The sequence below is a fragment of the Sinocyclocheilus anshuiensis genome, unplaced genomic scaffold (genome assembly GCF_001515605.1).
Source record: "Sinocyclocheilus anshuiensis isolate Anshui unplaced genomic scaffold, SAMN03320099.WGS_v1.1 scaffold1936, whole genome shotgun sequence".
NCBI lineage: Eukaryota > Metazoa > Chordata > Actinopteri > Cypriniformes > Cyprinidae > Sinocyclocheilus > Sinocyclocheilus anshuiensis.
In genome coordinates this window covers 71,317-78,565 of record NW_015557170.1, presented here as the reverse complement: position 1 = coordinate 78,565, position 7,249 = coordinate 71,317, and the positions used below count along the sequence as shown (strand labels likewise).

Genomic DNA, 7,249 nt, shown 5'->3' with positions numbered 1-7,249 from the left:
TCGAGAGATTGCTCTGCAGAGTTCTCTCAGGTTTTATTGTCTCTGAAAATAAAATCTCTTCTGGCATCAAAACTCCAAGACTCTGAGAAGGATTCTTCACAGCAACGGCAGAAGCCACCACATGATCTGTATTTTTACATATTTATTTTAAAATCTTTTATATATCTCTCCATAGCATATTTAAGTCCCACAGTTGAATGATGGTCCCTCTGTGTCCAAAATGTATCAAAAACATCTTGGGACAAGGTCTTCACACTGAGACATTAAAGGGTTAGTTCACCCAAAAATGAAAATTAGACTGTGTTTTACTCACCCTCGAAGCATCCTAGGTGTATATGACTTTCTTCTTTCAGACGAATCCAGTCGGAGTTATATTAAAAATTGTCCTGGCTATTCCAAGCTCTATCATTGCAGTCAGCGGGTGTTGCAGTTGATCAGTCCACAAGTCGTCAAATAAAGCTCGCGCATTCATAATAAAACGTGCCTCATACGGCTCCGGGGGGTGAATAAAGGCCTGGATAAAGGGAGCCTGAAGCCACTATTTTTGAAACCAGGTCCCAGAGTGGATAAATCTGAAAACGACACCAATGCGTTTTCGTGTGTACAGCGAATCTGTATATTTTGTGAAAAGAAAATGTCATCACCCCACGTCTCGACCCTAGTCAGACACCGCTACTTCACGTAACAGCAACAACAACAACAATAGTGGACTATATGCTTGTCTTCGTGCTGCAGAAGCTACTGAGCCTATTAGCTTTACTAACTTTACTAGCTTTTCTTGTTGTGTTGGGTTTGTATTAGGGTTGCAAAGGGGCAAAACATTTCTGGTAAATTTCCAGAAACTTTCCATGGGAACTTCGTCTGGGGAATTTTGGAAATATTCCAAGTTGGAAACTTAACAGGAATTTATGGGAATTAATTAGGGAATATTGTCATACATTCTGTTGAAACTGAAAAATGTATAAGTATCATATTCATTACAGTAGCGAACATCAGATGAACACGATGAACATCAGATGGACGAGATCCTCAACTAATGTATTACAAATGACAAAGTGCTTATTCTGAAATCTGAATAAAATGTTATACTTTTTTGTGCATATACCTTAATCCACCTTGTACAATTATACACTGCTTATGTAATTATGTTGTAATATTGTTTTTTATTTGTAACTGCAAATGTTTCAACAATGATTTCATTAACAGCATTAATTTTGAAGCAGTTAATGATTTAAATGTTGGTTAAATTAATAATTAATATATACATAACGTTTTACTCCTATGGAAACTGTAATGCTAGAATTTGCAGCTCTGAAATAGATGTTGCTCAATCAGAACATAAAGAAAACTACACGCATCGTAACATCATTCAGAGAAATAATGCTGACAACATGCGGTACACTCTAAAAAAAAATGGTGCTATATAGCACTAAAAGCGGTTCTTTGACTCGTAATCATAGGGGAACCCCTTTTAGTGCTATTTAGCACCTATTTTTACAGGTGCTATATAGCACCTTTGTCAAATGGTGCCATATAGCACTTTTGCTTAACAGGTTCTTTATACGGTAGTGGTGCTATATAGCACCTCATCAACTCCAAAGAACCGCTGAAGAACCATACAGGTGCTTAACAGGTTCTTTATACGGTAGTGGTGCTATATAGCACATCATCAACTCCAAAGAACCGCTGAAGAACCTTTTTTTTTTTTTAGAGTGTATGGACTTAAAGACATCAAGCTTCATTACCAAGATGATGCATGATAAGCTTTGAATTTCAATACAGTATAGAGCAACATAGTAACAGAGGCTTGCATTGTAATATTTATTGTATATTCAAATCAATTTCTGATACTAATACCAGATGTTCCTGTTTAATATTTCCTGCATAATTACATAAAGAAATATATTTTGTGTTGGATCAAAATCTACCTGTGCAGCAGACACACCCACCTAAACGATTTCAATATATGGCTTATCCTGCCAGAAAAGACCACAAAGTTTGCAGATAACATCTGAAGTAAAAATTAATTTACTCACACATATCCTAAAAACTAGTCCTGTGTGACCGATGCGCTTCAAATCAGGTGATTTTTGGTCAGAGTTTTGGCTGTCAGTCAGTGATGCTCTCTGCTGGTAGGGAATAATAAGATGGCCGGTCGAACACTTCACCGCCTGATGACAGTTTAGAAAGCAATGAGCGATCCAGTCATTATATATATCAGTGGTTTACACCAAACACTGTAACATGATAGATATGCAGAGGCTGCACTGTAACTAGTTAATTATCAGAAGTTTGTTGGACAATGGGGTGTTTTAAAGGCAGGAGAAGTGATTTGGTTCAAAAACATTTTTTGTTATGCTGGTTGAAAGTCTCTTCACATCCTGATAGCAATCACTAAGGAGGAAAGGACGTTATGTGTGGCCAAGTATGGTGACCCATACTCAGAATTTGTGCTCTGCATTTCACCCATCCAAGTGCACACACACAGCACACACACCGTGAACACACAGCCGGAGCAGTGGGCAGCAATTTTTGCTGCGGCGCCCGGGGAATTTAACTAAGTGCTCTAAATGTATTTATATGTATATTGTCTGTGGAAGGCGTAGGACCATACAATGTTCAACCATTCAGATTATTTGGTCTGAACATTACGATAGGTTGTCCTGCCTGTCTGTCAAAATATGTATTTGCATACCTCTGTGCACCCTGTTTACACAGACATGATACATCATCAGCGCGTTCATTACCCTATTGCATACCAAGCGAGAATGGAAGCCGTTATTATTGTAATATTATGCGCATTGTACTAGGGCTGCACGATAAATCGCATGCGATATTTAATGCGCATCTTGTCAGTAAAGATATCGTGCGATATTTATCGTGCAGCCCTACATTGTACTGTAATGTTTTACAGGTGAATGAGACATGAGGTAATCTGACAGCGTTGCACTCAATCCTCAGCGTCCTCTTAGTGTCGCTGGTTAGCGTCTGGTCTGCGTTCATGAGTTTTGGAGGAGGCATGTATGGAGTCAATATAATGCCACATATATATGCAAAATAATAAAGTTTTGCAAAAGAAAGTAAAGTCTTGAGCAAAAAAAAAAACTTTTACAAACAAAAATAAAGATTGCAAAATAAAAATAAAGTATTGAGAGAAAAAAATTAAGTTTTGCAAACAGAAATAAAGAATTGCAAAAATTAAGATATAATTCATTGCAAAAATCAATGACAGTTGTAAAAGAAGCTTATGAACTGTGATTCTATTTTATCTCTGCAACATATTTTCCATGCTCACACCTACTAATTAATTTGCAATGCTCCATTTATTTTGCGTTTCAGTCAAGCGTGAGCACGACGCAACAATATATGGTTTAGCTGTGTTCTTCAAGCCATCTCTGGTATTTTCATAATAATAAAGTATATTTATAATCCAGTGCTAATGGACATAGCCTTTATTACCGTATAGGATAAAAGCATCTGCTAAATGACTAAATAAATAAATAAAAATTATCTGCCTCGTTCTGAGACAAAAACCGCACATCAGCTCACAAAATGAACTTATTTCAAACACTCGACTTATAGTAATCGCATGTAGTTAACAAAACAACACACATTTTAATGTTAGTGAAATAAAAGGAAACAATCAACTTTACATACCTGGAATCCACCCGCAGGCCTGCGCTCTGCCATGCTGACTTTCGAACCTGTTGCTAATGACATGGCTTGTTGCTAATGACACGCCCCAGTTTCTTGACTCCACCCCCACGTCAAAACAGTGCCATAAAGTGAAACGCACAGAAAAGTGAAGCGCAAAGGGAAAACGGTATCGCGAGCTCACGCTTGACTGAAACGCAAAATAAATGGAGCATTGCAAATGAATTAGTAGGTGTGAGCATGGAAAATATGTTGCAGAGATAAAATAGAATCACAGTTCATAAGCTTATTTTACAACTGTCATTGATTTTTGCAATGAATTATATCTTAATTTTTGCAATTCTTTATTTCTGTTTGCAAAACTTAATTTTTTTCTCTCAATACTTTATTTTTATTTTGCGATCTTTATTTTTGTTTGCAAAACTTAATTTTTTTCTCTCAATACTTTATTTTTATTTTGCGATCTTTATTTTTGTTTGCAAAACTTAATTTTTTTCTCTCAATACTTTATTTTTATTTTGCGATCTTTATTTTTGTTTGCAAAACTTATTTTTTTTGCTCAAGACTTTATTTTTCTTTTGCAAAACTTTATTAGTTTGCATATATATGTGGCATTATACTGACTCCATTAAAAAGACGCAGAAAAACATGCATGTTTTAATGCTAGTGAATAAAAGGAAATGATCCACCTGCATGCCTCTGTTCAATGCTTGGATCAGTGATCTGCGTCTCGGGCGATGACGTCACTTCCAGGGAGGTGTGCCCAGGCCTGTTGTACACGCCCCGTCCCTTGACTCCACCCCCATGTCAAAACAGTGCCAGAAAGTGAGACGCGCAGAAACGTGAAGCGCAAAGGGAAAACGGTATTGCAAGCTCAAACTTGACTGAAACGCAAAATAAGTGGTACTTCATTTTCTTTTGCAATTCTTTATTTTTGTTTGCAAAACTTGTTTTCTTGCAATACTTCATTTTCTTTTGCAATTCTTTATTTCTGTTTGCAAAAAGCATTTTTTCAATATTTTCATTTTCGTTTGCAAAACGTTATTTTCTTTTGCAATACTATAATTATTTTGCAAGAATATGTGGCGCTGTTTTGACTTCATAAAAATAAATCAGTGCACCTTACTAAGTAATTTCCCCGTATTGTTTCCTTCCTCTCGCCGCTTCACACTCCTGTCCAGCGGGTGGCGCTAAGACACATTCGTTTGTTTGCCAAACACCATTAAACCTCAGAGGAAGAAGGTTAGTTTCACCGCGCTCTCTGTTGTTTTGTTGTGATGTTGGTTGAATACAAACTGTTAGAAATGTTGTTTCTGTAAATAGAGAAATACAGTTTTTGAATCAGGTCAGTAAATACCTGTAATATTCTGATCCTCATAGTCGTGACTAAGTTTTGAAGTAAGCAGGATTATCTGGAGGAGTATAATCTGAACTGAGATCTGCTGCTGTGAAGATGGTGTTTGTTAAAGAGGAGAGTGAACCAGAACCCGAGTAACCAGAAACCCGGATAATAAAACACGAGGAACAAGGAGGTTGGTCTTTATTCTTCATTCATCTTTTCACGACTCTTTGTGGTACATTAAGATAACAAAGCTTTAGACGCAGGCTGCCCACAGATCCTTAGTGTAAAAATAAGACCTTATCATTAAAAAGTCTTAAAGGTACAATACGTAAGTTTTCGCCACTAGAGGTCGCATTTTCAAAACAATAAAGAATGAGAATGTGACGTAAAACTGGACAATGCAATATGTTTTTTTGCCTTTTCTATGTGTAAAAACTCCAAGGGAAGGAGGTCGCGGAGAAGACGCCGAATAGTAAATCTGTTAATGTCACTGATTAAACCCACTGACTCTCACTCAATAAAAGAATCACATTGCTGTGTGTTTTTGAAAGTTTTGATTTGGTTGGTTTAATAGTTAACATTACCTTCATTGCGAGCATGACTCTCACTACTAGGCTTGTGGATTAGCAGAACTTGAACAGGGGACTTTCTAAAATGCTTAAAGTGGCTTAATGTACCAAGACGGTGATAAAGACAAAATTGTAAAGCATATACTAGAGCTGCACGATTAATCGTTAAAATATCAGATATAAACATCCGCGTTTGAAAGTAACTGCCACATAACGTTTGTGTCGATTGCATTGATTGCAAAGTGACTTAAAATGTATAATTGAATGAATCATTTACTTTACTTTTAGTCATTTAGCAGACGCTTTTATCCAAAAAATGCAGGCTTGGTGAGCAGAAGAGACTTCTTTAAAAAAACATTCAAAATCTCATGGTTCAAAACCTTTTGACTGGTAGTGTATATGTATTTAAAATATAATATATTTAATACTTCTATTTAATATTAAAATTATGAAAAAGTTGTTTGAATCAGTGATTCAACGACTCACTCATGAACCTACTGGATGAATCAGCGTTTTCGAACGATTCTCTTGAATAAATTATTCATTCAATTATACATTTTTTAAGTCACGAAACAATGCAATCGACACAAACGTTATGAGGCAGTTACTTTCAAACGCGGATTTGCTCTATTTTGGTAAAAACTACTGTGTAGTTGAAAAGACGGTTTGTGAAGCTGTTTCTTAACTAAACATGGTAACTGCTCTCTCCGTGTCAGCGGCAGTGCGAACGCACATTTGAATGATCCGGTAAGACTTTGTCAAAGGTTTAATAGACACGGGAGAATCGTTGTCATTTAGAAATGAGATCGTGTGATTGTCTGAATCGAGATCGAGATCTTTTAACGATTAATCGTGCAGCTCTAATGGGAAGTGCCCTTCAACGGTCCGTCCATTAACTGAAAACAGGCTAGACTAATCGATTCTTGGGATTTAAGAATCGATATCGTTCCGTAAAAATGAGAATCGATTAATATCGAGATATTGATATCTTTTACCCAGCCCTAGTGTGTACTGCTAGGCAGCTGTGGTTTCCTCTTTTTGTGCAATTTTGATGGAAAATGTGTACCTTTTTATTGTCTGGGTCACTTATCAAAAGTTGCTAAAAGTTGCCAAATAAATACAAAAAATTGCTACATTTGTTGCTAAGTGCTTTTGGAAGAAAAAGTTGCTAGGGTAGTCTGAAAAGTTGCTAAATTTAACAACAAAATTGCTAAGTTGGCAACACTGGTCTGATTGGCCATTGCATTCATAAGCTCAACAGACTCGTGTGTGATTGGTTAAAATTACGGCTGTCGATAGATTAAAATTTTTAATCGGATTAATCACACCCTTTTCTGTGATTAATCGCGATTAATCGCACACTTCATGAAATTAAGCATAGACCATTTATCTTGTTTCAAATGGTTTTGTCATCATTTGCTATATTCAGCAAAGTAAACGAAAAGATTGAAGGGTGATTCTCAAAAATCTGTATTTTCTGCAAGCTTTTCTCAGGATAAATGTAGATGTCTTTCCAAAAAAGGACTCCAAAACTCCAAAAGGACACCAAAGAACCAAATGATATAAAGAGCCCATATAAGCACATATGGAAGAAAAAAAAAGAAAAAAAAATATATATATCTGAATTGTATAGTATGTGTACAGTGCAACAGCAAATAGCTCTTTTACATTTTAGAGAAGTCAA

At 36.2% G+C, this 7,249-nt stretch overlaps 1 protein-coding gene across 1 annotated transcript in view; it reads left to right on the top strand.

Moving 5' to 3' along the window:
- Positions 1-5,157: 5,157 nt before the first annotated feature.
- LOC107678345 (gastrula zinc finger protein XlCGF8.2DB-like) overlaps positions 5,158-7,249 on the top strand; it is a 23,043-nt gene continuing 20,951 nt past the window's right edge. Inside the window, exon 1 of the mRNA XM_016473565.1 lies at positions 5,158-5,186. The gene's annotated coding sequence lies outside the window, so the exon portion shown is untranslated. The remainder of the gene's footprint in view (positions 5,187-7,249) is intronic.